The following is a 13,518-nucleotide window of genomic DNA, read 5'->3' as shown; positions in this document are numbered from 1 at the left end:
GAGAGACATGCTAACCACCTGCTTCTTGCTCCTTTGTGTTAGGAACTGACCATGGGAAGGAAGAGCAATGCAGAGGTACACAGGGAGCCCACTATCACCTCCTCCATGTGAACTAGGCTCATTGATGAGGCCAAGTCCAGGAAGGTGAACCCAGAAAGGGAGGCTGCCAAACTTACCTAGCTGCTCTGAATTTGGCAGTCAGGAAAGCGTCATTAGAATTGCCTCAACAACAGAAGGGTGATAATCACAGAAGTGGAACACTAATAAGGTACCCTTTCAGACCTGTAGCCTGGGGACACACTAATATCTGAAGCTTCTCCACCTAACTTTCGTGGAAACTGAGTTTAGAGGGGGATCGGTGCAGGGAGGTCATGAGAAGGGCTGAGTGAAGCTCCATTATGGTGCTCACCTGCGGGACTCTATTTCTGGCATACCTTATTTGTTTCAGGAAAGAACAATGAGAACTTTGTCCTTTGATGTCAGGAAAGAAGAGATAAAGAAAAGGAAAACAGAAAGCAAAAGAAGAGGAAAACAGATTAAAGCAGATAACAGTAATTTAGAAGTTGCTATAACTTATTTTATGATCTCTCTTTGAAAAACATTGCTAGACTCTTGATTTGCTTTGGTATATTAAGTCATCACAAAATCCCCATGTCTTAGATGTTATCATCTTGTTTGGCTGATGAGGGCATTCAATCCACGGAGGTAGGAAAGCTTTCCCACACCATGAAAAACTCCGCTCTGTTTAACTCCACAACACCCTTCAACCTTACCTCTGACACTAGATTCTTGAAATATTTCAGAGAAACCTCCAACAGGTCATTGAATCCAGAGAACTAAAGCAATAATCATCAGAACAAATTTTAGTTTATTTCCTAAGAAGAAATCTGGACACTTTCTTTGCCCTGGAAGCTTATAGACAAAAGTCAATCTTCTTGTGATAGCTAATGAGCTATTCAGGCAGACAAGAAAGCCTTGGAATGCAAGGAAAGTTCTAGTGGAAAGGTTTGAGACCACTGTCTGGCCAGGTCACTGACTGTTAAGAGCATGCTTGAATTCAGTGACTATTTCTGTAGCTTGGTAGGATCTAAAAAGAAGGAATAAAAGCAATGTGTAAACCTGACTTATTTTCATTTTAAAATAAATTTTGTCCTACCCCATCTAACATGTGGTACTGTACTCCTAAGCTGAGAAATCTCACCCCAAGTTCTTTACCTAGTGAACTCTTAGAAGTATGCACCAAGTCACCAGCTCCATTCTCCTTGCCACTGGCCAGTATTTCCTTCAGAATGTCACATCAATTTATAGCTGATTGTCAATGTTTCAATTCTTTTTCATTTACAGATGAAGGAATCATGTCACAGACATAATCCTTAGTAATACACTCATCCTTAAGAATCGAAGAGTATTGATTACAGATTCTAAAATCCCACAGATATCAAAATCCACAGAAGCTAAAGTCTTTCATATACCATGGTATGTAGTATTTGCATAGAACCAACACACATCTTCCTGAATACTTAAATTCATGTTTAATTGTCTATAACATCTAATTCTATCACAGATGGGTAAGTTAATTAGGTATCTTTTAGTCAGACAGGGCTGCCCTCGAGGAGCCAGCCCTAAAGGAGCCAACAGGAGAGCCAACATGGAGAGCAATTAAGGCATATTTACTGGTTAACATTATAAAAGGCAAAAGAGGTACTACTTACCCTAGAGAAAGATTGCAGTGATTGATATTTTAAATGGGAAATTCCTTGTATGTGACTTGTTTTCCCATTTGATCCCTATTTAATCAATATTACCTGGGTGACTGTACTTGTAATCTTACTGGTTGGTCATGGTTTTGCCCCACCTCATGCCCTCCCTGTAATTTTCCATTGGATCTTATAGTTTTTTCCCACCTTGAACCCAACTCACCTCATGGCTTTGCTCCATAAAACCCCCCTGGGAAATAGAATAACCAGGCAACCCATGTTCCAGTTCCCCTTCTGTCTCTCTTAGACAGAAGCTTTCTTTCTCTCAATAAATTTTTCTTACTCTTAACCTCCATTGTTCCTAGAATTCATTCTTTGATATTAGAGAACACGAACTTGTGTTTCAGATACCTGGCAGGTTTGGGAGTTACATCTCTTCCCCCTATATCAATACAAAGTAAATACTGTGGAAATAGCTGCTATCTTGTGTTGTTTGAGGAATAGTGATAAGAATACAATATCTGTATGTGTTCAGTACAGATACAATTTTTTTTTTCTGAATAGGCTCTATTTGTGGTTGGTTGAATCAGTGGATGAAGAAGCTGTGGATAAAAAAGGAGAAACAAAGGGGTGAGAAAATTGGCTCTTCTGTGTCTGACATGTCTCAAGATTTAACAGGGAACATTAAACTTCCTAGAAACAATTAGATTTGTCCCAGCAGCAAATACACTTGAACACTCTCTTGAGAGAAAGGAGCTCAGCCTTTAATGAGGAGAGGTGTTAATGGGCTATGTCAGCAGACTCTTTATGTTTCAGCTTGGGATTAGTTGTAGTTATCCTTAGTTCTATGCTATTGGTGTCTACAGTTAAACCCCTTGGAGGGGAATATAACCTCTCTGTGTTGCCAAAGATGAGCCCCATAGAAGAATGGTGGACGTGTTCCTCAATTCTTTTTCAATGCTGCTCCCTGTTGGGGATTCCCATGACATACAAGTTTCCAACGGGAGCACACTATATTGTCTTCTTTGGCCCCTTCCTTTCCTAGTCCGATTTCTTACACATACACTTGGTTCTGTCTTATCTCTATATTCACTCCCTGACAAAACAAAATGTATTCCCAAGGCTTTTGGTTCAATGGCTCTTGCACCCCCAGCCCCAGCCTCTCTCATCCTTCTCAGTAGGACAGCCTGACTAATAGCAGGGACCTGAAGTCAGTCTCGGTTCGTAATCTCATCCATCAACTTGCTGGCTATGTAATTTAGCCTCTCTGTAAGTTTCAGTGCCCTCATCAGGAAATGGTGATACACTAACAATGCTTGAGGTTATTGTGAGGGTTGTGTGAGTTAAATGCACTTAAAGCACTTTGAACAGTACTGGGCACACTAAATATACTCAGAAATGTTAGTGGCTATTACTGCTATTGTTTTTTGGGTTTGTTTGTTTGTTTGTTTTGAAGCAGGTCTCACTATGTAATTCAGGCTGATCTTAAACTATGTATCCCAGGCTGGCCTCGAACTCATGGCAATCCTCCTGCTTCAGCCTCCCAAGTGCTGAGATTACAGGTGTGCACCACCATGTCTGACTTATTACTGCTACTCTTATATACTACTACTGTAATTTGAAGCATCTGCCTAGATGTCCTGCACAAACCTAGGAACCAATGTTTTTTAATGAGATTAAAACCAGGTAGTTACATAAGTCGTATAATGCAATATGTACAACAGGTCTGCAAAGTAATATTCTATTTATCTCATTATCTATTGGTTCTTTAAAAAGTCTCAAACTTGATAGAATTAAACAAGTACCATTTTATTGTGCACATAAATTGTACAAATCAGGAATTACAACCAGCACAGTGGTGGTACCTGTTTTGTCATGGTGTTTGGAGCATCAGTTAGAGATGATGCAAATACTTGGGTACCAAAATCAACCAAAAACTGCTCATACATGTGTCTAGCACCTGAGCTGGTATAGATAACTTGAAGGCTGTGGTCAGCTGGTTTTTCTATGCACAGCCCTCCATTGTGGCTTGAGCATCTCAGAATGTGGCAGCTGGTTTCAAGAGGTAGTGTCCTAAAAAGGATCACTTAGAAAGCAAGTATTCCAAGAACAACCGACAGAAGTCACACTAACCTTAGGACTCAAAAAGCACTGCTTCTGGCACACTCAGTTGGCTCAGTCATAAGGCCTGCCCAGATCAAGGGAAGGGTGTGTAAATCCCCACCTTTGTTGGTGAGAGTGTGGGTGCCTGTGTGGCCTTGTTTAAAAACTCACTCCTATGGATAAGTACTGCTATCAGTATAGTAAGTAGCTCTCTTTATCCAGGCTAAAGAATTCTAAGACCCCCAGTAGATGCCTGAAACCACAGATAGTAATGATCCCTATGTATGCTTTTCCCTACACATACATGCATAAATTTAATGCCATCTCCAGCTTCATTGAGCCACATACTGTGCCTATAACTTTTGCAGTTTGAGGTGCAGCAGCAAAGTAGGCCCAGATTTCTTTTTCCTTCTTCACAATTTCACAGATAAAGTACTCATTTTTATGGTATTTCTAAGCAATCTCCGTAGATGATTTTTTCCTCTCTTAAGTTGAGAACTTTCACTTTTTCATTTAAAGGAGGCATTTGATGGCTTCTCTTTGACATATGTGTGTTGGCAGCATCACTACCCCTACGGCTTTATAATAAGTCACTTCAGGGCTGATAATAAGTAAAATAAGGTTATTTGAACATAAGCATTGTGATACCATGTATGTTATCTGCTATCAGAGATGGATAAGTGACAAATGGTAGAGCAGGTGACAGCTACAAAGTAGATACAATGGACAAAGGGATGATTGACATTCCAGGTAGAATGGAGCCAGGAAGGCACAAAATGCCATCATGCTACTCAGAACAGAATGCAATTTCACACTTATGAATTGTTTATTTTTGGAATTTCTATTTAATATTTTTGGACTGAAAACTTGGAAAGTGAAATTATGGGTAAGGGAGGGTTACCATACTTTAATATAAAAGAAATGGAAGCTTAAAATGAGAAATAAAGTAACTTCAGAAAGATGCCACATTTAGGAGGCAGGAGAGTCTAGATTTGAAGTCAAGATTTTAGGTCATATGTAGGTTTATTCGTATTTAAAATACTAGGCTTTTAACTTTTTCAATAAGGAACTAAGGTTGTTGTTTAAGTCTAGAAAATTCTTGGCTATTTCCCTTTAAATATGATTTATCTGACATTTTTCCTCTTCTCTCTTCAAGAATGCACTGAATTTTTTTTTCCACTTGATCCAGGTCAGAGTTCCTTAAGGCTTTTTTGTCTGTTTCAATAATTTCTAATTAGTTCTTTTTTTTATGCACATGTATATGTTTCTGTTCCACTATTTTTATTTTATACTTTTTGAAATTTTTCTAGTGAATTTTATATTCTTTTATCTCTTTCAGTATTATAATTTATCTGAGAAGCATAATAAAAACCTATCAGTTAGAAAACTCTTGTCAAAATGATTCTCAGAGACTAGGGCTATAGCTCAGTGGTAGTGCATTTGCAGAGCATGCTCAAAGCCCTGAATATGAGTCTCAGCACCTTAAAAAAGAAAAGCGTCTCTCATTTTCTTCTTCTTGGTCTCTCTCTCCAAATAACAGATTTAGCCATTTAAATATAGAATGTAGACATGTTTGTTTGAGACAGGCTTTTTAGTTACTATTGATCCAGTGCCTACCTAGCTTCTCCATCTCTTCCTGCTGTCTAGTCCTTCAATGCACTCTTTATTCCAAGGTTGAAAGTCCTCACTTTAAAATATTGCTCAAAAAGTACCAAGTATAATTGATATTGGTTTCTTTATGCAAATATGATCAATGAAAAGATCCCCTGATAAAAGGTAAAGAGATGATACTTTTGGTCATAATGAGATTCATCACATGGTATGCTTAAACAACAAATTTCTGTCATGAACTGAAAGCATAATTTGATTTTTTTTAAGCAAAAGCAATTTTTATGGGAGAAAATGACTACTTCATAAAGAAAGGAATCTAATATTTATTCTTGAAATTATTTTTTAAATATTATATATTTTTAAAAGTATGTTTAGGTTTACAAAAAATTTACAGAGGATACAGTTTCCATGGATTTCACTTCCTCCTCTTAATCTGTTGTACTTTCCCATTAACATCTTGCATTGGTAACATTTGTTACAACTGATGAACCAGTACTGAAGCATTAATTTTAACTAGAGTTCATAGTTTACATGCAGTTGTATGTTCTATGGGTTTGGGCAAATGTATATGAATATGGAAGAGTATCATACAGAGTCATTTTACTCCTCTAAAAATCCTTAGCACCGCCCCTATTCATCTCTTCCCCAGACCTAACTGCTGGCAACCACTTATTTACTTACTTATTTTTACTGTCTCTAGTTTTCCCTTTTCCAGAATGTTATATAAGTGTAATCATAGCATTTGTAGCCTTTCCAGATTGGATTTTTCTCCCTTAGCAATACGCATTTAAGGACCCTCCATGTCTTTTTCTGTCTTGGTAGCTAGCTCAGTTCTTTTTATAGCTGAATAATGTTCCATTGTATGGATGTGCCACAGTCTATTTATCTCTTTACCTACTGAAGGACATCTTGGTTGCTTCCAAGTTTTGGCCAATTATCAACAAAGCTGCCATAAACATTTGTGTGCTCCTAAGTTTTTGATTGGTTTAAGAAAACACTAAGGAGCATCATTGCTGGATCATGCAGTAAGACTGCGTTTAGTTTTGTAGGAAATTGCCAAAAGATCCGTCTGTTAAACCTTTCTTTTGGACTTTCTAATGCCAGAAAAATCAAGACAACTTTTTATTCTCACCTATATATCAAAATGAACTAACAATAGAAAACAGAATCAAATATGCGATCACAAGCTGCCCCTTAAAGGGTTTTAAAAAATACTAGCTGTAACTTCTATTGTTTGTGAGGAAAGGTGATGGTGAAATGGTGACAGTAAGAACATCATCATGGTAGCTTTTCCCTAAAGATGGTCCCAGTGGCTCACACCTCCCATACCTAGTGATCCCCTTCCTTGTTGAATCTGGGCTTGCCTTGTGACTCACTTTATCAACATAATATGGCAGAAGTGATATTGTCACGATGCCAGGATTAACCTTCAGGAAGGTTGGACAACTTGTTTGGTACTTTGGGGAATCCTGAGGCGCTGTGTAAGAAGTCTAGCTACTGTGACAGAAATCATTCGAACAGCAAGTGCTCTAAGACTATGCAGAGACAGAGAAATTCCACTGGCCTAGTTTCCCAACTGAGCCCAGGTGGGTCAATTTTCCAGCCAACCATGCTAAGACACAGATGTGTCACTGAATCTTGAACATTCCAGTCCATCACTTTCCAAGTGACTACAGCCTTAGCTGATACCTCATGAAGCAGGAGAATCATCCATTTGGGCCTAGTAACCTGTGAAACCCTTATATAATGAGACAGATATTTTAAGCCACCAAGTTTTGGGAGAGTTTGCTACTCAACATTGGATACCAGAGATAATTATCTATTTTTCAAATAGTTATAGAATCTTCTGGTTAAAATAAACTTACTTTAGTTGAAATCTTGTTTATTTTTAATTTGTGGTGGTTGCTCTCTTTATTTAGTTCCAAAGCTATATGTAAAGAATTATTTCTATCCACTCTAGTTTTTGGCCCCTAAGTCTTCATGGCACTGTGTGTCACTGCTGTTCCTGTTACCATGTCACTATTCAAAGTTAAGTGAAGTATCTTCACTCCCTCTCCTGCATTTGTGAGAATGTGAAATTTGAAGGTGGTCAATTTATGTTAATGCTCAGCTTTTAGCTATACACTAATTGTTGATCAAACATTCGCATAGATGATCATATAGAAATGTAAATAAGAATGTTTACAAAAGTCAGATTATGCAAAATTCAGTAAATGTTGCAATGAAGAATGTTATAATAAATAATATACAAACTAAAACTCCACAGTTTTATGAAATTGAAAAAAGATTAACTGTTCCTTTGAGAAAATGCAGTCCTCTTAGAAAAAAAGCAATACATCTACATCTAATTTTTTCCAAGGACTTGACTTGGTAGATTTTACTCTATGTATAATGTACATGCAACTTTCCCTACATACTAGCTTTCTAGCGATTTACTAGTCCTTTCAACCAGGACTTACCAGGTTCCTCATATGTACCAAGAATGGACTGTATTGGGTTCTAGAAATAAAGAAGAGAGAAGAAGAGGGAAAAGGGTTGGCAGAAGAGAGAGGGGGAAGATTTCTACCTCAATCAATTCATAGTTTTAGTGAGGTAGACAGACAAGTAGACAAAAAGCCAAACTTCAGTTTAAGTGCTGTGCTAAGACAGAGCAAAATAAAGGATACTCTACAATATAGGCAGTGTAAGAGGTTAAGGGACATTTCCTGAGATGAAATGGTTTCAACTGGAGCTTGAGCTTTGAAAGATTGGAGGCCTTGCCTACCATTTCATCTGTCTTGGGTCCAGTCTCTTTGCCAGGCCTCATCAGCTAGGGCAAATCTTTATTGAACTGTTTGAAGGACTCTGGCTTGGGTCCTCATTGAGTCAATATCCTTTTCACTCACTGAGGATGACGCCCTACACCACCACAAAATAAGATTCTCTCTAAGACAGACCTACCCAGGGGCTTAGGAAGGATCGTACTCATCAGACCACTCAAAACATAAAGATGTAGTTTTCCTAATTTTACTTTTACATTTTGATGTAGAAGACAATCATTTAGTAGAATTTATTTTGCATACATCTGCATCTTTCTCTGACACCCTTTCTCATATAAAAACTCAATAAATCTTTATTCTCCTTATTCTTGAAGGTAGCTACTTACCATAAGCCCTGTTGTGACTTTTCCTTTTCCTTTTGCTCTTTCAGTCTTGAGATAAGGCAAGAATACTGCCTCTGATTGTACTTTTTTATATTGCTGAAACAATATTTTCATTTATCTACAGAGCAGGCTGTCATGCTATTTCATTCACTTTGTTCTTAAAACACTAACAGTGCCGTAGATCCCACACCACCACTTTCCAAGAAAAGTCAGCCACTGGAGGTCATTGATGATGAGACCACCAACACAAAACTGAAGAGTAAAGGTGGTCAATTCTACCACAAAAGTGTTAGGCAGCTTTTTTTGCCTTTGATTTTTTTTTTTTTTGTACTGGGGATGGAGATCAAACTTGAGACTTTGAGCTTACAAGGCAGGCTGTGGCACCACTGAGTTAAATCCCTGACACAGGCAGCCTCTTTTTAAAAGTCCTACCCTGGCTACTTAGTATGGTGAAAGATAATTTTTTTACAGACTAACCTCTCTGAATTATTTATTTTCCATCAGGAAGAAACTCAAGATCTTCTAGCCCAGATGTCAAAAATTGGTGGTCCACAGGGCAAACTTGGTTTGCAGATAGATTTTGTTTAGCATTCAAAATGTTTTTAAATAAGTTAACCAACTATAATATTTAAGAAATTTCACAAAAAATCTGAATTTCCATCTTCTTTTTAGATACTATTGGATCTGATATAATAAACCCCACATTCGAACTGGAAACCAGCTATTGCAGAGTGATAGCTAGACTCAAAATACAAGCATATATTCTCCATCTCACCTGAATGCTTGGAAGGTGCACCTCAAGCTGCTGAAGGCATTGAATTGTCCACCCTGAGCTCGTCCAGCTCCCTCATGCTACAGAAAAAGAAACTGAGAACTAGAGAGGCCTAAAGACTTTCCTAGCTTTAGAGTTGGTTGTAGATACATGAAAAGCCAGATCTTGAATATGGGTCTCTTTGCTCCACTTTCTACTTGCACATGCTGTTATCTTCTCTCCAATCCATGACTAACTGCTCATTGTGACTGACACTTGAAGCTGCCATACCAACGTGGTGGATAAAAGACTGAACAACATCAAACTACTTGCAAAGAATAATCATGGCTTTAAGGCTTTAGATTTTGGTATGGAAAGGTTTAATTATTTTGACTTGGTTCTTTTTTCACTCAGTGCTGCTTCTCTTGTAGATTCTTCCTTCACAGATTCTTTGCACATGTAGTAGGTGGATTTAAAAAAGCATATAAAATGCCACAAGTATGTTGCTGGTAATTGTATGTATATGCCCCATGGGAAGGTGTGCACTGCCTTCTAACAATGACTTCTAGGAATCTGGTTGGAGAGAATCTGTTTGAACTACTAAGCAATGTCACAAATTGATTTTACAACACAAATGCAATTGATTTGCATTTTACCTTTGGTCCTGATGGAATGCAATTCACAAATATTATTGCATACCTTATAGTATGAACTTTCTTCCAATAGAATGCCTTGTCAGCACTTACGGAGTTGACATTTTTCTAAGTATTGGTTTGAATGAATTAGTAAATAAATAGAAAGACGGAGCTGTAACTAGATCATTAGTAACAAATTGGTAAATAGATAGGAGATGAAGCTGTATCTAGAGCATTCCTTCCTACTGGCCAGGAGCAGTAGAATTCCAAAAGGTAAGCCTTTTCTCATATCTCAATGGATTGGTGGACTCTTAACAGTCCTACTTGTTTCCCAGGAAGCTAATTAGCTGAAAATATTTCCTCTTTATTTTCAATGAATGAGAGGCACATTTTAACAAAAACATGAAGATTCCAGGTTAGCTCGAGCCTTTTGTGACCTTTTTCTTCTCCCAAGAGATGCCCAGAACCTCACAATGAGGTGCTTTGTGAGCCTCATGCCAAGGTTAATTTGGCACCTTCTTCCCAGAGAGCATGTGCAGACTGTGACAGGCTTTCAAAGAAGCCACTGCCCACATGTGCTCTCTTGCTTTCTTATTGGTGTTCAGGAGGAGAGGGCCGGTTCCTCTCCAGAAAGCTGGGTGCTATGACAGATGAGACTTTTATGCAAGAAAACAAATCCTACACCTTTGATGTACTGCTTGAAACTTAAAGATCTCTTTGGACATGAAATTGTAAGGTAAGCAGTGCTCAGCCACAATTCTTGAACTTTGAAACTGTGATTGGAATTTGAGGACGTTCCTTGAAACTCTTTGTTGCTTAATGTGAAACTTTAACATGTTGCCTAACCTCCTTCATTTAAGAATAACAGCTTACTCTCAAAAGTGCACACATAGTTCTGATTTGAAAGAAAAAATTACTGCTTAAATGGGCATGCAAATTTGTTGTACTTTACACACATGTGAAAGTGTTCACATGGCAGTGGGTTTTCTCTCTGTTCTGCAAAATCAGTATGCTTTCAGATGGGATAAAAATATCTTTACCACTTGAAAATAGGTCTGGGTACAGCATTAATCCCATAAACAAAAACCTGAAAAGAATTGTAACTAAATGTCATTCCAAATCTGTGTGTCTTTATCATAGATAAAGGAGTTAAACTCTGCTGCCACAATACTGCTGGCATTGCTCTGCAAAATGTGGAAAATCTGTTGGGATCAGGCATTCGTGTGCGCAGGCTAGCTCCTTGTGATTGTGGCAAATTAAATTGGGAAGTTGGGAGTTGTTATAGTGCAGACTAAGAGCCAGGGATTTGTCTGACATAAAATGATATAGAACAAGTTCAACAGTATATAAGGTAATTACTTTTCTAATGTTGTTAGTGAAATCCAATCTTTCTGCAGAAATTTACAGGACCTTTTAAGATTTCTGTTCAAGTTTGACTTGACTCCAAAAGTGGAATACTCAATGCTTTTAGCTAATTGATCTTTTTGTGAAAGGGCACCACTGTAAAACATTTATCTGTTGTAGGGGAAAATAACTCCTTTTGTGGTCTGTAAACCTTTAAAGAGAAGGTATAGACTATAATCAACCTGCTTCTGTTCCTTAAATCTTTGCCTACATGTTCCTACGCTCCTGCTTTGCCCTTGTCAGATACATAGGGACTGAATGAAGTGTGATGATCTCAAACTTCCAGTGAGATCTCCAAATCCTTTTTTTCTCCTTTACAAAGACTGTATCATTCATATCTCCCTCCACACAAAGCAAGCCATATTCTTGCTCAATATTTTTTCTTACTTGAGCTGGTGGTTTATTGTTTATATTTATGTATAGGTCCCCGTGCATATTTCTGTGACATAGGTCTCTTCTTATGTATAAACTAAGAAGGTGAGCTTCAGAAGATATATTACCTAACATCTGAAAGCATAGCCATGGGAAGATTTTAGCCTGGAGCCCAGTTACCCTCCCTTAGGATTTTTCCTTCCAGAACTAAGCTGCTTCACAGGATCCCAGGTATTCCCATGAAGCCTGTGTTTTGCACCGTATTACTGATTAGCTGCATATAGTTTAAGTAAGGTATTCATTCACTCTAAGGGTAAGAATGTGAATGCTACTTTTGACCTAGAGGGAAGAAAAATTTCCCTGCCAGGCATTAGAAAGGAATGCAGGGCTAGAACCCACAGAGACCATCTGAGGATTTTTCTCTTGTTACTCTGCTTCTTGCTAGGCTTAGCACACATTTCTAAAATGATTGGAGCAGGAAGCTGAAGGCTCCTCAGGGAACAAGGCTGGGGTTGTTTTCTTTGTGCAGCCAGGACACCCAGGATGTAGGCTCTGAAGGGCAGCAGTGGCTTGGGTTAGCATTCCAATGTGCCATTGCCTTGTGAAAGAGTTATTTTTAACTTGACAACATTTCCACACATCTGCAATCCAAATACCCTGTACTTGAGAATAAATATTTAAGAAATATGTTAGCTTCATTAACCAGGCACTGTATCAGAGCCATTCTCAGCAATTTCTTCTGTTGTCCTAATAAAATTGAAAAAGAGGAAACAAAAGTGACATACATTGCCTATGTCAATTCAGGAAAAATTTTCCCAATCAGGAACCAAAAAAAAAAAAAAGTCCCTCAAGATTTCTCTACTTCTTTTATCTCATGTTGAAGGAATCACTCAGGTTCTTATGTTTTTAATCTTTAATAAACTGGGATCTTTCCTCTTGGGTGTACTCCGATTCTGACTTCTCAGTATAGAAATGCTTGGTGGAGAGTCTCCAAAGGTAGACAAAGGCACTAGAATTACAAATGCTAGGAATAAGCTTTTCTGTCTTGGGTTAAAACCAAGCCCTGATGAAATCACTACCATTCCAGAACTCATGCTTAAAGGCTGTGTCATTTGCCTCTAAGCTAATGGCTTCCCTTATTTTTGTTGCTTTTACTTTCTTTTTTTTAAAAAAAAAAAAATAACTAAAATACTGAAGAAATACTGAAGAAATAGTTGAAAGTAAGTACTATAAATCATGTCCTATTTGATGAGTCCTTCAATCATTCTATCACTTTTTTCTGAGATTACATGACTATGTGAACAAACACTAAAAGTTACAATTATACCATTTTATGTTAAACACTAGAAAAGTGAAGACTATGATATTAAAAGTGAATAATTCTCATGAATCATTCTATAGATAAGATGAAAAGTAAGGTAGTGATTCTGTCTTATCTGATGTGGTATATAAGGCAAAATCGTATCATCTGTGTGCCTGGCGGCATCATTTAGAGGGCTCATGAAGAGTGTCTTGAAAATTTATGGGAAGTTTTGTGACTCATGCGCCATCCTTCTCTGATTGTCATAGGTACAAACTATGAGCAAAACCCAGCAGTACTCACAACGCCTGAAACCACACTGATTTTTAAAATGATACTAGTAACAGTAAGCTGGGTCAAGAAGAAAGTGATACTGCAAATCTCTAGAGAGTGAAAATATTAAACGCATGCAGTGTTCTTAAGTTAATTCTGTAGCAATGCCAGAGAATTGCGAAGTTGAGCAATATCCTTGAGAATCAGTGTGAAATACTTGGCATAAAATG

General features: G+C 37.8%; 1 protein-coding gene across 3 annotated transcripts in view; it reads left to right on the top strand.

Annotated features, from left to right (window-relative positions):
- Positions 1–10,521: 10,521 nt before the first annotated feature.
- Positions 10,522–13,518, top strand: part of Stard13 (StAR related lipid transfer domain containing 13) — a 532,559-nt gene continuing 529,562 nt past the window's right edge. Inside the window, exon 1 of one of the 3 annotated variants that reach the window (XM_021266494.2) lies at positions 10,522–10,675. The gene's annotated coding sequence lies outside the window, so the exon portion shown is untranslated. The remainder of the gene's footprint in view (positions 10,676–13,518) is intronic. The other 2 variants (XM_087199584.1, XM_087199587.1) reach the window with 2 other exon arrangements.

This window comes from Heterocephalus glaber, unplaced genomic scaffold, assembly GCF_053883595.1.
Source record: "Heterocephalus glaber isolate CG9 unplaced genomic scaffold, H.glaber_assembly_v1.0 deba00001720, whole genome shotgun sequence".
In the NCBI taxonomy this organism is placed as follows: domain Eukaryota; kingdom Metazoa; phylum Chordata; class Mammalia; order Rodentia; family Bathyergidae; genus Heterocephalus; species Heterocephalus glaber.
Note: the sequence above shows the minus strand (reverse complement) of the source record. Positions and strands in the feature narration are given on the sequence as shown.